The sequence below is a fragment of the Eptesicus fuscus genome, chromosome 3 (assembly GCF_027574615.1).
Source record: "Eptesicus fuscus isolate TK198812 chromosome 3, DD_ASM_mEF_20220401, whole genome shotgun sequence".
Lineage (NCBI taxonomy): Eukaryota > Metazoa > Chordata > Mammalia > Chiroptera > Vespertilionidae > Eptesicus > Eptesicus fuscus.
Window position 1 is genome coordinate 4,037,304 of NC_072475.1, and position 18,250 is coordinate 4,055,553.

Here is an 18,250-nt window from a genome sequence, read left to right on the forward strand (position 1 = left end):
AAGCGCGGGGCTCCGGAGGCGGAGGCGCAGAGGCCGCGCGCGCTCCCCGGGCCGCAGTCGGCGCGGGCGCGGGGCGCGGCCAGGCAGCCGGGGAGGCGGCGGGCTCTGGCGTGCAGGCCGGGCCGCCGCCTCGGCCCCCCTTCTCTTCCCCTCCCCTCCCTCCGCCCGGCCGTCGCCCTCCTCTCCCCTCCCCCGAGCGAATCACGCGCCCTCCTCTGACACTCGTAGCGGGCCCGAGCTCCGAATTTATCCTTCACGTGACCTGAGGGGGTTGGGTGGTTGGTCGGGGACGGCGGAGGAGAGGGAAAGGAGGGAACAGAATCTGCCGTTGCCCGAGCAACAGGCCCCGCCCTCCGGCTTGGGCCGGGGGGCGGGAGGAGGACGTCAGCACGTCAGCCGGGGTTTTGCGTTTTGATTGACAGTTGCTATAGCGACCGGGTCGGTCCGTCGCCATTTTGTTGGTTGGTTTTTTTTTAAACCCTTTCGCTTCCCGCCCGAATAATAATAAAAAACCCTATTGGAGTGAGGCGGGGGTGGTGGCGGCAAGAGCGGCGGGGGGATCCGGGGAGACTGCTGCCGTCGCTGCTGCTGATCGCGGCTCAGGTCGGGCTCAGGGAGCGGACACCCCGAGCGGGGGGTGCGGGCGCCGCCGCCGCCGCCGCCGCCGCCGCTTCTGCTGCTGTTCCTGCTGCTGCTGTTGGTGCCGCTGCCGCCGCCGGCGAGCGGGCGGGACCGGTGTGAGTGTGCGAGTGTGTGTGTGAGTGAGCGTGTGCGAGGGCGAGTGTGCGTGCGCGCGTGTGTGTGTGAGTGTGTGTCTGTCTGCGGGGACTCGGGGGCGGGCGGTTCGGGCTCTCCTGGCGGAGGAGCCGCCGCCGCCGCCGCCGCCGCCGCCGCTCGGCCCGGCGCTGCTCGCTGCGCAGGTTCGGAGCGCGCGCCATTTTGTGAGATTTATAAAATCCTCCTCGGGAAGAAGCCGCGGGAGCGGCCGCCCCTCGGCGCCCGGCCTCGCCGCCGCCGCCCTCCGCCCGGGCCGGGCCGCGCGGCGCCGCCGCCGGGAGTCGGGGTCCGGGGACTGCGGTATTTGCCGGGGAGGGGCCTGTCGCCTCCCCGGCCCCGGGCGCCGCTGGACCGCGGGCCGGACCGACACCGAGAAGCCGCGGCGCGGAGCAGGGAGCGGAGAGGAGGCGGCCGGGCGGCCCCGGCTGCGGACTCGCGGCGGCAGCGCAGCGGCGGGAGCCCGAGGCTGAGACTCACCGGAGGGAGCGGCGCGAGCGCCCCGCCATCGTCCCGGTGAGTGTCCGGCCCGGCCGCGGCCCCGCCCGGCCCGGCGCCCGGCTCCCCCCCGCGGCCTGCAGCCGGGCCGCGCCGAGGCCGGCCGGGCGGAGGGAGGGACCTGCCATTTTAGGAGGAGGCGCCGCGGCCCGGGGCTGGCCGCCGGGGAGGGAGCCGCCGGCCCGGTCCCGGAGGAGAGGCGGGCGCGAGCGGAGGGAAAGTTGCTGGAGGGCGGGAGCGGGGGCCGCGGCCTCCTGGGAGCCGGGGCCCGGGGGCCGGAGGACGCGCCAGACCTCCCCTGGCCGCCCGAGCGCAGGGCAGGAGGCTGTCTTCCTCCTCCTCCTCCTCTTCCTCCTCATCCTCTGCCCCCAGCTCCTCCCTCGTCCCTCCTCTCGGCCCCTCCAGTGTGGGAGCCGCCGGGGTTCTCCGCAAGGACAATGCACGGGTTAAGAAAATGGGGCTGGCGGCTGGGCGAGGCGCCGGGAAGGTCGGCCGCCCGGTCCCCCCGCGGCCCCGGGCGGGTTCCGGGCGAGGGCCCCCGGCGTGCTCCGAAGTTGAGCCGCGGGTGCGGGCGACCCCGGCCCCTGGAGGCGGAGTGGCGACCCGGTGAGCGGCCGGAGGAGCTGGTGGCCGAGGGCTGGTCGATGGTCGCTCAGACCCGGGTGTTGCAGCAGAACTTGCCGGTCTGTTTGCAGACCCACACCCGCTCTCGGCCACGGCCACTGCCCGACACCTTAGCCCCTAGCGAGAGGCCCCTCCCTACCCCGAAATGGTTAAAAAAAGGCAAAATCAGTCCGTGATCGACCCCGATCGCTTGGCGGGGCCTTCCATCCAGCCCCGGGGTCTGTGGATCCTGTGACCGCGGTGCAGCCCTGGAATGGCAGCAGCATTTGGGGCTTGCATTCCACCCCAGTTGTCAGAAAAAGGCCCCTGGAAACATGGTGTGCGCACCCAAGGGAGGATGAGGACGACAAGGGCCACGCACTCTGCCGGGGGCTTGACACCCTCCCGGTGGACACGGACCCATTTCACAGATGAGGAAACTGAGCGGTGACTCATCCAAGGTCACGGAGCTGGGGCGCTGGGAGCCTGTCGTCTAGTCACCAGGCTGTCACTCCTGGTGGGCCACACCGGCCCGTTTGAAGCCCTCTGGGTGTAATGACTCAGGGTTCTCACCTGGAGATGGTGCCCATGTCCAGGTTAGCGTGGAATTAACTTTGTAGTTGGCTGAAGTGAAAAGGAAGGAATGAGATGAGGCACTTAATGAAACTCATCAGCCCCCCATTCCACCCAGAGAACCATGTAGACAATTTTTTTTGAATGGAAGGAATTAAATGTGGTACATTTCGTTCTCCACACTTAGTTTTAATTATAGGTGTCATTTAAGTATTGGTGAGTCAGAAGAAAGTTTTGTGTAAAGTTCTGTTTAGTCATTTTTAATCTTTGAATACAGAGATTTCTTCTGTGACCCCTTACACTTTACATATACAGTGTTTAAGAAAGGATATATTTAATACTTTGATTTTGGGGTTTTTAATAATTCAGTGGAATTTTCTCTAGCTTTTGTTTTCTTAAATTTCTCATATTTTAATTGTTTAGTTACATTAGGAGTATTTTCCGAAAGCTATAAATATGAGACTAGAATTAAAATTTCATATGCTGACTTTAATCTGAAGAAATTGTAGATTCTTTGAAAAAAGTTTGCTTGGCGATGGTTCAGACTTTTAATATACATAAAACTTTCACTTAAAATACCCCATTGCTTTTGGAGGACTTGCCTTGCCGTAGCAGCAGTGTTTTTGGTGGCCGTCCAAATTCATTTAGACTTTAAACCTTGCTAGCAAGTTAAGGGCTTCTGTCAGTGTCTATACCAAGTTCTAGGGTAAAAAGTTCAGAAGAGCCATAAGCTTAGAAAGGAAGGGTCATCCCTGTCTAGGGAAGGTGAAGGCACACTTATTTGAAACATAAAAATGATTCAAGATTTGATTGAGCGAATGGTCATTATTAGTAAGAGTGGGAGATAGACTGATCTAGTAAGATCTTTATTGTTAGGAATTTGGAATTTAGGGCTAAGACTGTTTCTTAAACATATTTTAAAGATATTTTGGTGGGACCTTATTAGAAACAACAAATATAAAATTGGTTGGGGATTAAAAAATTAATGATTTAGTCCAGTCTTTTAGGGGCACTAACATTCAAAATAAACAAGAATATTCCATTTTAATGCACTGTCCTGTTGGGGGAAGGTAGATATAGTAAAAAATACCCTTGGTTAGAATTTTCCCCCCTTCTAGAATATTGTTCAGGGTCTGGCCCTTAGTTTTATTTACAGAGAGTTACTGTATTTATGACTTAAAGTTGGGGGGGGGGGTGGGGAGTGGTAAGTGTAGCAACTAGTATTTAAAGAATTTATATAGGTTTTTATAGTGCTATGAATGTTTATCTGCAAAAGCAAAACGCAGGATAACTTGTTAAAACACATGGTATAGAATGACCTTGGGCATGTATTTTGTTTTGAAACTATACAAAGGATGAAAAGACTAATTTGTATTGAATTTTGGGTACTAGAAAACAATTTAGAAAAATAAGAAATAGTTTAGAAATTTAGTCTGCACAGGATGTTTCACATGCATATTTATTGTTGGCAAGTGTCCAGTTATGGGAAGAAAATTTGGATAGAAGTAACTTCATTATGAATGAGAAGGGAATTGCCTTATATATATGACATTAAATATAAGATTAATAGAACAAGGGGCTTCATTTGTGACTTGATATTTGTAATAAGTTGTGTATCCATTTTTCTTTGCTTTAGCAGTAACTTTATTTCAAAGAACTGCACGTTCCCCCTCCCCCACCTCTCCAAGCAATTGCTCTTATCCCTAAGGAAAAACTTTAACCATCTGAACCCACCAAAACCTAAAAACTTCCAAAAAGAGTCTTTATAAAGAAATTACCTCTTTTCTCCCCAAATTTAATTAGTCTTTGATTTTGTTATATTCCTTATCAGTAATTTAAACTGTGATCTAAGAATTTGTGTTGAGTATTTTGGTAGTTTTACCTCCAGAAACTTGTGTATATTTTCTTTTTAGAAGTAAAGATGTTGTATGAAACTATCAAACATGGTCACCTGAGACTTTGCATTAACACAGTTGCCCTGTCAAAGTGTTGCAGAACTTGGATAAGAGCACCTTCTATAAATAATGATTATGCCATTTAAGAGACTTCTTAACATATATATTTTGACCATTGGGCAATGTTTTGATGGCTAGAGAAAATTTGGTAATTCATAATCCAAGGCTAGCACAATTTTGGATTAAAAATTTTGAGTGGTTAAAACTTGTGTTTAATTACTTGGAAAAATAATCAAATTATTTTGAATTACTTAAAATTTCTCTTCACTTTGCCCCTAAATGAAGAAATCTTGAAACCTTGCCTTATGTCAACACTATAATGTTAAGCAAGAGCTGTAAAGTTTACCATTGGTTATGTGAAAGTGAAATGTTTACTTCACATGACTAAAATAATTTAAGGTTCATAGTAGGTAATTAAAGACTTAAGTATTACTTGTTTCCTAACCCAGTGGTCGGCAAACTGCGGCGGTTTGCCGCTCTGTTGACTAAAGAGTTTGCCGACCACTGTCCTAACCTAATGGCTACAGGCAGCCTTAGTTTCATTTTTTGGTATATGAAAAATTGTGGAAATGCTGATTTGTATAAACCATCTAAATGTTTTTTAATAGTTATGCTTTTGCTTTGAAGTCCTACTTCTAGAGTTGTATAATGAGTTATTGTGATAACAACACTGTACATTGAACATCTAAAATGATGTGGTTCCTTGTAGGCATACTTTTTGCTAATATAGAATCATTTTGGCTTCTTGGCAATTAATTCTTCTACCAGAGCTATGTACCCTCTCTTCTTGAAGATTATTTTTAAAAGTTTGTATTACTGTTAGGGTTTTGACAAGGCATATACATATTTTAGTTTGTTTGAGGGACATATGCTTATATATATGCATTTAATGTATAGTGCATAATAGCTTAAGATGTATCTTTTGAATTGAATTGTTTTGAGTTTTATCTCCCCATGATTGAAATGCTTGTTTAAATTGGCTGTGTGTGTGTGGGGGGGATTAGTGAGCTGGTTTAACATGCAATGAAACTGATTTTCAGGGTCACTTCTATTTTAAGTAACATCCCTGTTCATTAAATAACTCCCTAATTTTTCTAAGTAAATATGTCAATAATACAATGACAAGAGTTGATTTTTTTGTTTGTTTTATGGATATTTGTGGTTAAGGTTGGCATCTTAGCACATACATTTGGGTAAAAACATGCTGCAATTGTGACATCTACTTGAAATCTGTGATAACTAGTTATAGATAGCAGTAGAGCAGCATGATACTGTGGAGAGAGGAGAGAACTGGCCTGGGCGGTGGTGCCTGGTAGAGGGTCCAGTCAGGGGAGTCTGGAATCTCAACAGGACCTGCCATTGACTGGCAGTGTGACCCAGTGTGACCTTTAGCACAGTGAGTTCACTAAGCATCTTCAGCTGTAAATGGGGTCAGTGGTACTTACCTTAGTGTTCTTGTGAGATTGATAATGGATGTAAATTTCTAAATAGCCTTCTTCTCCCCTTTTCCCTCCCTTCCTCCTCTTCATCCATACTCATCCTTACGGTCTCAGTATAAATGCTACTTCTTTCGAAAGGCCTTCCCCAGACCGCCAGTCTAAGTAAGGTTCCTTGGCCAAGAGGTTCTTACAGGACTCTTTATTTTTTATTTTTTTCCCACAGCTCTTATTGCAAATAGCTATGTAATTATTCAATTGCATTCATGTGTGTATGTGTGTGTATTCATTTAATGTCTATCCCTACGTTAGATTGTAAGGTGCATCTGGATAGGAATAATTCTTTTTTGATCACACCTGTAACTCCATTGCCTGGCACGTAGCAGGGATATATAAGCGTATATGTACACAGAATGATGGTATGAGGAGCCTATAGACTGAACCCTGCCTAAGTACGTACCACTGCTTAGTTGTACAGTCTTTGACAAAATAGCTTCTCTGAGCTTCCGGTATCCTATATGCCAAATGTGCATAGCACCAGCTGCCCTGCCCAGGATTTCGAGAATGTGAAATGAGATACTGTAATGAGGTGCTTTGCAAAAGTGTAGAATGCCATATAAATATAAGCTGTTTACAGTAGCAATAATTTCAGTAGTGGGGTTACCCAAGAATTTATAACTAGTTTCAGCTTTACTGAGTTGGTAAGTAGCTATTATTTAATATTTATTACAAATTTAAACTTTATATATTAATTAGAACATGAGATTGGGCCTATGTTCTGACTAAACACAGTGGCTTGAACAAGAAGTTCATGTATCAAGTATAAGTAGTCTAAGGCTGATGGGGTTGCATGGTATAGGGATCTTGGTTTCTTCTGTGTTGTTGCTTTCCCATGCTTAAGGAGACATCCTTTTCTGTACAGGACAAGACGGCTCCCCAGCACATCCACAGTCCAGGACCAGGATGTGGGAGGCACATCCACCCCCTCTCCTCTCCCTTTGTAGCTCAGTTGGTTAGTGTCATTCCTATACTCCAAGGTTGTGGGTTTCTCCCTCCCTCCCTCCCTCCCTCTCTCTCTCTCTCTCTCTCTCTCTCTCTCTCTCTCTTACACACACACACACACACACACACACACACACACACCCATGCCTCTTAGGGGACATGCAAGAATCAATGAGTGCATACATATGGAACAACAAACCGATATTCCTCTCTCTCTCCCTTTCCTTTTCCCCACTACCCCCCCCCCCACTTTTTTATTACTAATAAAAAACCTGGAAGTTTACAATGGTTTACACTTTTGTTTATACCTGTTGGTCAGAACTTAGCCAGGTGGCCACATTTAGCTGCAAAGGAGGCTGGGATATGTGGTCTTTGGTAGTTGTTTGGCTGAAAATGTTTCTCCTGAAGTAGAGGAGAATGGGGGATTATGAAACATTGCTGTCACACTTTCAGATGTTTTGGGAGAAACTTGCAGAAATAAACTTTTGAGAAGACAACACATTGCACTAATAAGTTTTATTTTTCTTATTTGGTCATTAATCTTTTAAACTATGGTATGCAAGTTCAGATAGCTCACCAGTATTCAGCACATGCAGTTTTTGCATGAATGTCAGATTAGAAAAAATGTAGTGAAGGTATTTTGAGTCTAATAGCACATTATTTTACTGAGAGAAACATGATTCTTGATGGCTGTGACTATACTGTATGTAAACAGTATTTGGAATCTTAGCTTTTGGATTTTGCCTTAGTCTCCTCGACTATACAGTGTGTGTTCCTGCTGATATCCTCAGCAAACAATACTACTAGAATAACACTTGCATCTTGTCAAGGTTTCAGTAAATGTTTGAGTCATAGAAGTTGCGAGGAGGATGTTAGCAGTGATGTTTAAAAATACATTTATTATCTGCCCTAGCTGACTTGGCTCAGTGGATAGAGCGTCGGCCTGTGGACTGAAGGGTCCCGGGTTTGACTCTGGTCAAAGGCACATGCCAGGATTGCAGGCTCGATTCCTAATGCAGGAGGCGGCCGATCCATGATTCTCTCTCATCATTGATGTTTCTATCTCTCTTTCGCTCTCCCTTCCTCTCAAATCAACCAGTTAACTGCTACGATATTTTGAATTTAATTAAAAAGGTCCGCCGCTTGCATCTATAGACGCTATAGCATACAAATAGTTAAAAAAATATAAATACATTTACTAATATCTTCCTCTTTAATTTCTGTGGGTTTGAAAAAAAAAGGAAGGTGTAGGATTCCTTTGGACAATATAGAGAATTACTAGGTCTAGTAGAGCCCTGAGAAAACTTAACGGTTCTCAGTCTTTTGGGGGGATTCCCAAGACATAGTCGTCTCTCTGCAGGTCGGGTGATGCTTTGGCATCTGCTTTCGTAATTAGGGCTCCAGGTACTCCTGATGCTGTAGAAACATTGATATAATTCATGTTTCTTAAAGAAGGAAATGGATGCAAAGAAACTAAATTGCTTGTTAACCAATGCCTCAGCATAATCAGGTCTGGAAGTAGCATATGTTTTCCTGACTCTTGGTTCTTTGTTCTTTTTACCAAAGAAGGAACAGAGGACTGAGTACCAACTGCACTGGGACTTTATAGGGATACCTGTTAATTTAAAAAAATGATGCTTCTTATGTGTGAGCTCATTGGTAGTGAATGGTTGGCTCACTTGTGAGCAACTTAGATAAATAGTGCAAGTTAGTCAAGTGAATATTTAAATGTGGGAACTTGCCTTCCTTATGAGCCCAGGCCTTCCTTACGAGCCCAGACCGGGGAGTGAACTCTCAACCTGGGTATGTGCCCTGACTGAGAATTGAACCTGTGACCCTTCGGTGCACGGGATGATGCTCCAATTAACTGAGCCACCTGGCCAGGGCTGGATTTTCATTTCGTTAATTTGAGTGAGTTTGAACATCTTAAGTTGTACTATAAGTCTTGTGCTTTAAATGATAAAAATACTCATTTTTGTCAGATATAGTTAAACATATTTCCTGATTTTCCTGTATTGTGTTAGATGAAAAACTGGTATTTTGATAAAGTGTAAGTGCTTATAATTGTAAATCCTTGTTAAAAGTAAGAGGGGATTCTTAGTCCTCTTCAATTGAATAAACTATCCTGTATATGTGAATGATAGTGGTATAAGCTTTGACTACAAAAGTGAACAAGATTTGGTTTCCTCTGCTGTTAGTGTTGAGATAGTTGTGTGTATACAGGCAAAATGAACAAGACCTTGTTAGCAAGTAAAGGTATTGACATTGAAGGACTAGAAGAACACAGGTAGTAAGACAATTCTGAGCATTTGAGCATGCCTGTGGAGGAGGTGGGACCGGATCTTGGTATGGAAGAATGGCTAGGCTTGTTACAGTAGAACCTGGGATTGACAGCCCTCTGGAGGAGGTCATGTGGCAGCCTGGGGTGGTGGTGGAAGTGAGGGGTGACAGCCAGAGTGTGTTCCAGAGATATATATGTATGTATATATACATATACACACATGTACATGTATACACATATAGATATGTACATATGTATATCTATAATAATAAAAGGGTAATATGCTAATTAGACCAGACATCCTTCCGGACGACCTTCTGGATGAAGCCCAGGGAAGTCACCGAGGCTGCAAGGGCCAACCCCCTTGCACTAATTTTGTGCGTCGGGCCTCTATATGTGTATATATGTAGATATATATATATGCTGGGGGAGGGATAGGAACAACTGCAGTGAGAAATGAGAGTGATGGGTCTTATGTATTATAAAGAATTTGAATTTGGGGTGATGGAAGGTTTTTCGGCAGTGCAGTGGTGACATATCTGTGGGTTAGGAAGATGAACCACAAGGAGGAGGGCTTGGAAGGCAGGCCATTTGAGGTGTATAGGCATGAAGGAATGAGAAAAGGTAAAAAGTGGAAGACAGATGGGAGACCCAAGTTTGAAACACGTTAAAAATTTCTTAATTATTTAGTTTTCAACAAAACAAAGTGAATATTTCGGGATTTAAATAGCAATGTCGCCAAGTTTTTGGAAATAGAGAATTAAACTTGGTGGCAGTATAGTAAAATGTTGTATGTGTGGAATGATTGGTTTAATGGGACAGTTTAGAATACTTTCTACAGCAGGACCTGGAGTAACTGTTGAAGAACAGAGGAGAGTTACTGTAGCTCAAACTTTCCGTTAGGGCAGGTGGGCATCATTTGTAGCACTGTTAAAGATGAGCTCAGCAATGGGGCAGTGCAGAAGGCAATGTTAGAAGCTGTGAATCTGGAAAGGAAAAGGTTATATCATAATTCAAAGATTGAAAAGTACCTGGTTAACTGAACATGTGAGTTTAATTTATTCTGAGGGTCTTAGTATTTTCATGAAAAATATCATGTTCTGTTCATTTTTACTTGTATCCTTATTGGGAGATGATCATCTAAAAATAATTTATCATTTGAGGTGGATAGAATTATTTATTGAGTATCTGCTAGTGCCAAACATGGAACTGGGGCCTGAAATCAAAAGGTATGCTCTATACCAGGTGTCCTCAAACTACGGCCCGCGGGCCACATGCGGGTGTTTTTGCCGTTTTGTTTTTTTACTTCAAAATAAGATATGTGCAGTGTGCATAGGAATTTGTTCATAGTTTTTTTTAAACTATAGTCCGGCCCTCCAACGGTCTGAGGGACCGTGAACTGGCCCCCTGTTTAAAAAGTTTGAGGACCCCTGCTCTATACCCTCATGGAAGTTATGCTCTCGTTGGGGGCGGTGGGTGGGATCTTGAATAGTCTCTGGAGGAGCCTTAAGAACCCAGTCTAGAGTACACATACATTTTCATTAAAGGGAACACGGAGTCTATGAAATGAAGTAGTTTTTGATGTTGCCTTTTGAAGGTCAAAATTTTGTTCTCGTTTTAGGGTCTTTTGATAGTTAATTTTTGAATTAAAGTTTATTTGGATCTGAATAGGACTCCAGTCTTTAAGATAAATACTGTCTACTGAAAAATTTGTTCTGAGGTCATTATTTCCCCTTGAAAAGACCTGCAAGTATCACCACATTGGTGTTTTTTTAACTTCATCATTATATCAGACATTGGGAGACAGTATTTCTATGGTACAAAAGATTGTTTCATAAAAAATTTTTAAAACAGCAACGGTAAGAAGGTTATTAGGATCTCATTGAGTATTTTGCAATCTAGTTTTACTTTTTAAATTTTCCTATCATGGCTCTCTGGTACAGTTCAGAACTCCAGTAAAGCTAGGTACATTTACTTAAGAATTGCCCTGAAGGCCCACAGTTACTCAGCAGTATTAGTTACGCAGAAGGAAGAACTTGAAGAGTCGTAGGATTCATGGGAAGCCACTGGGAGGAAAGCTAGTTGCTGAATAAGACAAAGATACAGGTATCTGAAGTAAAGGATGTGGGCATATAGGAAGGTCAAGGAATAAGGAAAGTTTAATAGAATGGGCAGAAATCAAAGAGGGATTTGAGCAAAAGGATAAACAAGAATTCTCTGTCCTTAAAAAAACAACAACACTCCCCCCCAAAAAACAAACAAACAAAAAAACCCCTCTTTAATGATTTATTGTGACTTCTAGAGTAAAGACCAAATTAGTTACAGGACCCCCTACCTGGATGATGGCCCCTGTGCAGTCTTAGGCCCCAGGTCTCTGGACCGTGTCTGTGCACGTGCTGCTTCCTCAGTCAGCTATCCTCTGTTTTACACTTCTTTCCTCCTTCAGTTTCAGCTCAGATGGCACTTTTGTAAGGAAAGCACCCTCCCGTCCCAGTCACCTCTTGTTTAATATCCCATGTGTCCCTGTGTTGATTTGAATAATGCCCTTCAGTGAGCGGGCAGCGGTGTTTTGCTCCCTCTTGTCTCAGGGATTGTCGAAGGTTTGGCACAGAGTAAGCACCAACTAAACACTTGTTGGATTGCAGTGAGCTGCATGTTTTGATCTTTACTAGTTGGTCTCAAGGACAAAAGGACTACATCAGAGGAATGTCTGTACATTTGGATAAAGAGCTGGACAGGGAATATGGGAGCCTTGAGGAAAAAGAAAAAGGTGAATCCTGCCTTTAATACGATTGGAAAGCTCTTTGTAGCTAGGAAAGAGACAAAATTTTTTACTCATGGATTAATAACTTAAATGCATGTGAAATATCTACTATATGTTAGAAGCAAGATTATGGGGTGGAAAGATTGTGCCTTATTTTTAAAAGAAGTGCATAATTTTAGTAGTTACTGAAATAGATACAGCCCTTAGTGGTCATTTGGAGTGGTTTTAACTTGTGGTTTTAACTTGTTGGATATTCTTCATGATTCCTAGCCAACGAAGTGATGTTCTTCCAGCAGTTCTATCTGGAATGTCAGCCCAGCATTTGTAGTAGCTGTCAGGTTCACATCTAAAAAAGCTCTAGCTTTACTTTATTTAACAAGTGACAGGAAAATGAAGAACATGGTTTGTTTGGATGCTTTTTTGACTTTAACTTCTTCAGGTTTGGATGACAGAACAAGAGTGATTGAGGGGAAAGTTCATTGAATGGATGGATTTTCAAAACAATGGGTCTTGTAGTTAGAACATTATTGAAGGTGTTGATTTTGTCAGGAGGATGAAGGTTGTTTTTTTTTAAATATATTTTATTGATTTTTCACAGAGAGGAAGGGAGAGGGATAGAGAGCTAGAAACATCGATGAGAGAGAAACATCGACCAGTTGCCTCCTGCACACCCCCTACAGGGAATGTGCCTGCAACCAATGCACATGCCCTTGACCGGAATCGAACCCGGGACCCCTCAGTTCGCAGACCGACGCTCTATCCACTGAGCCAAACCGGTTTCGGCAGGAGAATGAAGTTTTTTAAAGCTTATAGGTGACTTGTTTTAAAATACTTCGGAAACTCTTCTCAGTGACTAGTTTCTGTTGTAAATATTTAGAAAAGCAAATATTTAAATTTTATGGACCGTCTCTCTGCTTGGCCCCATGCTGGGCTCTTGGGACATAGTAGTGAGTCACATGGACATAAATGGTTCCTGCCCTCACCAAGTTTCCAGTGTAGTCAGAGCTCACTGGCGAGGAATGTGCAGGGAGATGGCTTGTGGTCAGGGCGAGCAGTCCTTCCATCCTTCCATCTACCCACTCACCCACCCACCCACCCACCTATTTATTTATTTATTTATTGAACTTCAGTTTTGATGGCAACATGTTAGACTTCTTTAAGCTACTTGTTGCTTTATCTCTGGTGACATGGGAGCTAAGGGAGAGAACAATTATAGTACAGTACTAAGGTAAAATAGAAGCTTGGATCTTCAACCTGTTGCATGTTTAAAAAAAGATGTTTGTGTCAATTACTGAGTTTCTCCTCTAATTTGTCATTTAATAATAGTAACAATAGCTACTCTTAATTGATTGCCTGCTATGGGCCAGACATTGTACATATTCATTTTTATTAGTTATTTTAATATTCTCAGCAACCCTACAAGGTGGTTGGTAGTATCTCTGTTTTGTAAGTTAGAAAACTGAGATGCATGGAATTAAATTGGCTTAAGGTTAATCACAGTAGATTACATATGCTGCCTCCAGATAGTAATAATAATAATAATAATAATACCCCCAGCAAAGAGTTAACTGCCCTAACGTTAAATATTTAGAGAGAAAAGAAAGAGAAAAATAGAGCTTCTATAACCCACTAATTAAAGAAATAGATAAAAGTTCTGGTATTCTGGGATTGACGCCTTGTGCTACTGGTTTGTTACTCTTTTGGATAATAAACAGGAACATTTAACAGCTTTCAATGTTGGGGGGAATTTTTTACCTTAAGAATCTTCGTGGGCCCTCGCCGGTGTGGCTCAGCATTGTCCCCTGCATTGAGAGGCCGCTCGTTTCATTCCAGTTTGTGGCACATGCTGTGGTTGTGGCCTTGATCCCCAGTGGGGGGTCGGGTGGGGAGGGCTTCATGCAGGAGGCAGCCGATCAATGTTTCTCTTCCCCTAAAATCAATAAAACATTGGGGGGGAAATCTTGTTGGGAGGTAGAATATTCAATCTGAAAGTCAGTTGCTCACTTTCTCTGCATCTTTTGGAGTTGGTGTGCAATCATCTGACCTTCACTGCACTCCCTCAGAAGCCTGGGATTTGCAGTGCAAGGGGATCACAGCTGCATCTGTTTTCCAGAGGCTGACAGTGACAGAGATCCAACTGGAGCATTTAGTTCCGGTGTCATTGGTATCTTGTACAAGTTGCAGTGACTGAATCCTAGATTGTCTCCACTAGACCAGATCTGTGGTTTGAATTCTGGATTATGTAGCCTTCAAGCCAGGCCCTCTTGGGTTTTCTGTGAGTTGTCTAGTATACTTTAATAACGTCCTTTTCAGTTTCAACAAAGTCAGTTAGTGTCTTTTGTTTGCAACTAAGAACCTTTACTTAGATGATGCTAATTAAGATAATAGACAATTCTAAGGAACTCTCCAGAGTCGGTGTTACCTGCGTCTAGATCAGAATTTACTAGTGAGAAGAGTTCACAGTACATAGTAAGTGAAATAACTTCTAAATCAGTTTGCTTGTTGATTGAATTAATTTGGACTTGAGTACCTGTTGGGATGCAGGAGTGATGATAGACAAGATCCCTGCACTCACAGGGCTTACGTTCTATGGTAAAATGTAGAATAAGCAATAAAGCAAACTGGACACAATGACAAAGAATGGTATAGAGTGGTATATGCCACCATAAAAATAAAGATGGGATAATGTGATAGATGATGTATGTATGTACGTGTTTAGGAGTTGTATCTTAAATAAAACAATGCCTTTAAAATCAGTGTCAGGAGTCATGACCTCTGCTTTTCATTATAAGGCAGTAACATTGTGAATTTACCCTCTACTGTAAACAACTAGGAAACTGGACAAAATACATGGGACATCCGTTTTCAGATATTGAACAACAGGTAGTGCAGAACTATGATCTCTGACAGATAGAAAATGAACGAGGTAAGCCCAATTATGGCCCAGCTTTCTGCCTGGAGGCAGTTTTCAGATCTTAGATCTCAGTGCAGTGAGGAGGAATCCAGATAGAACCATGTGGCCTGACTGAACTGAGAAAATAAGATTGGAGTTGGGGGAGTCCAAGATGGTTCCAATTTGAGGAGCAGTGTTCTGGAGAGAAGGGAGCCATGCAGAGAGTTCCATAAACCTTAGTGGTCCCTATATGTTTGACAATACCAATCTGCTGTGCATATTCAGGGTACAGTTTCATAAAGGAACAATTTTGGGGGGAAGGAATTCCCTGGGAAGCTATAAGCAGAACAAGACTCAGAGCTCTCACACAGGGCCAGGACATATTTGAGTATCTCATAGGCACAGTAGAAAGATCTTGTTATATGCTGTGTCCCCTGAGACTCCAGAGGGTCATGTCTTAGTGGGCTAATAAATTAGCTCTGAATAAAGTAAAGGCTACACTAGTTCTATCTGAAAAAAGCTTAAAAACATGCCTTGAAAGGAGCAAACTGATCTGAAGTAATACAGTTGCCTGCCATTGCAAAGTGTAATACTCTTTAAGGAAATTAACAAAACCCATTACTCAACAATGCAAAATGTTCAGCATCCAATAAAAAATTACTAAATATGCAAATAAGTAGGTTAATATAACTTATAATTAAGATACCCATCCATTAAAACCAACCCAGAACTGATGGATACAGGCAAGGACATTAAAACAGTTATTATCACTGTATTCCATGTATTCAAAGGATTAAGTAGAAACTTGAAAGGTCTAAAAAAACCCAAATAAAATTTTTAGTAGTGAAAACTAAAGTATGAGATAAAAAATGCAATGTATGGAATTACTGACAGATTGGACATCACTGAATTCAAAGACATAGAACAGGAAACTCAGTCAATAGAAACAGGCATAAATGATAGAAATAATGCAGGTATATGACAAAGTTGTTAAAATGGCTACTGTCAAATGTAGGGTGAGATTGTGGGTAATGTTAACATTTTGGTATGGGAGTTTTGCATGAAAAGAACAACTGTGATTGCTACCTGAAGGTGACTTGATGTGTAGTTCAGAGCAGTAGAGTGAGCTCAGCTGGTGTTGCTCAGTGGTTGAAGGTCGACCCATGAACATATTTAAAGTAAATGTTTTTATTGATTTCAGAGAGAGAGGAAGGGAGAGGGAGAGAGAGAGAAACATCAGTGATGAGAGAGAATCATCGATTGGCTGCCTCCTGCATGCCCCCTACTGGGGGTCAAGCCCAAAACCCAGGCATGAGCCTTGACTGGGAATCGAATCTTGACCTCCTGGCTCATGGGTGGACGCTCAACCACTGAGCAACACTGGCCGGGCGGTAAAAACATATTTGGGGAAAAAACAAAGAGTAGTTGAAAATCTGTATTTTAAGCAAAGTACCAGTGGTTGCTGGAAGAACTTTATTAATTTAACAATATTATGTAACAATATTGTCACAAAATTAGAAGCTTAAAACACATACATTTATATTTTACAGTTTTCTGTGGGTCAGATTTCTGGGCACAACTCAGCTGGGTCCTCTGCTTTAGGGTATCAGTGGGCTGTAGTCAAGATGTTGGCTGAGCTATTGTCTCATCTGAGGCTTGACTGGGGAAAGATCTCTTCTCAGCTCAGATAGTTATTCGGTAGAATTCAGTTCCTTGTGCACTGTTTCACTGGTGCGGGGGGCGGGGGTCTCAGTTTCTTCCTGCTTATTGGTAGGCATCTGCTCTCAGTTCCCTGCTGTCTGGTCCTTCCCAACGTGGCCCTTACTTTCTCACAGGCAGTGGAGGAGAGAGGAGAGTCTCCTCACAAAACAGACGTAAGACTTACGTATCATATCCATAGAAGTGATGTCCCATCACCTTTCCTTTGTTCTCTTGCTTAAAAGCAAGTCAAAAGTCCTGTGTGAAGGGAGAGGTCTGCAACAGGAAGCTGTGTGGGAGAGCCACCTTAGAGTCTGTCTGTCCCAAACAGCACTGTGCAATGGTAAATTTGATCTAGATATCTGGCTTTGAATCCTAGCCCTGCCTTTTCCTAAGTATATAAACTTCTCTGAGCCTCAGTTTCCCTGTCTATATGACAGGGATAGTATGTACTTACTATTTATAGTGTTACAAAGAGTAAGGGATATGCTGAGGACTTGGTTCTACTAACTCATGCTCATATTTTCAGTCCTTTTTTAAAAATTTTAAAAAAATATATTTTATTGATTTTTTATAGAGAGGAAGGGATAGGGATAGAGAGTTAGAAACATCGACGAGAGAGAAACATTGACCAGCTGCTTCCTGCACAACCCCCACCGGGGATCGAGCCTGCAACCAAGGTACATGCCCTTGACCGGAATCGAACCCCGGACACTTTATCCACTGAGCCAAACAGGCAAGGGCCATATTTTCAGTGTTAATTTGGAGGTTGTATATTCAGGGAAGCCTTCCCTGACTCCCCCTCCTTCTGTTCTGTTACATTTCCAAACACCCTAAACTTTTTCTTCTCATAGCTTCACACTTGTTTGACCTGAATTTGATAGCTATTAGGGCTGTGTGTGTGTGTGTGTGTGTGTGTGTGTGTACATATACGATTTGCACTAAGCTGCTTAAGAGCAGAGGTTGCATCTGTTTTGTTCATTATTGTATGTATCCTAGGGCTCTGGCACATAGAAGACTTCATAAATGTTTGCTGAATGACTGAAAGAATGAGGTTAAAATGCTTGCATGGTTTCTGTGAGAAAGCGTTTTTATTGTTACCATACTATGTTTTTCTCAGATACTTGAGCAATCAGTCTAAAAGATATTCCCTCTGTTTCTGAAATGGTCAGGGTCTAGCAGGAGGCCCAAGGCATAATCCTATATAATAAAACTCTATTGTGCAAATCTACTGAACAGCGGAATGACCAGTCGCTATGATGCACACTGACCACCAGGGGGCAGACGCTCAACTCAGGAGCTGCCCCCTGGTGGTCACCGTGCTCCCACAGGCAGAGCTCCACTCAGCCAGAAGCTGGGCTCACAGCTGGTGAGTGCCTCCGTTGCAGCGCTGAGGACCCCTTGCGGGGAGTGGGCCTAAGCCAGCAGTTGGACATCCCTCGAGGGCTCCCGGACTGCGAGAGGGCGCAGGCCGGATTGAGGGGACGGCCTCCTCCCTACCCCCCCCCCCCCCCCCCGCACGAATGTCGTGCACCAGTCCTCTAGTAGTCTGATAATTGAATATAACGGTTTGCAGAGTGAATGCTAAATAGTGGTTCAAAAATATTAAGTGGCTGACAGTATGAGGACACAGTAAGAAAAATCAGTCCAAGTGGATTAGAAGCAAGGTAACTAGTAGGGAGCTTCTCTTTGCCATAAATGTGCTGTGCAGACCACTCCCTGGGTGACGTGGTATGAAGGAAATAAACTCGGAGAAAATGACCTTCTAGGAGA

At 43.9% G+C, this 18,250-nt stretch overlaps 1 protein-coding gene across 5 annotated transcripts in view; it reads left to right on the plus strand.

Moving 5' to 3' along the window:
* Nucleotides 1-409: 409 nt before the first annotated feature.
* DYRK1A (dual specificity tyrosine phosphorylation regulated kinase 1A) overlaps nt 410-18,250 on the plus strand; it is a 132,244-nt gene continuing 114,403 nt past the window's right edge. For 2 of the 5 annotated variants that reach the window (XM_054713543.1, XM_054713546.1), the window contains exons 1-2: nt 418-1,290; nt 6,762-6,851. The gene's annotated coding sequence lies outside the window, so the exon portion shown is untranslated. Of the gene's footprint in view, nt 1,291-6,761; nt 6,852-18,250 lie in introns of all 5 variants that reach the window. The other 3 variants (XM_054713545.1, XM_054713544.1, XM_054713547.1) reach the window with 2 other exon arrangements.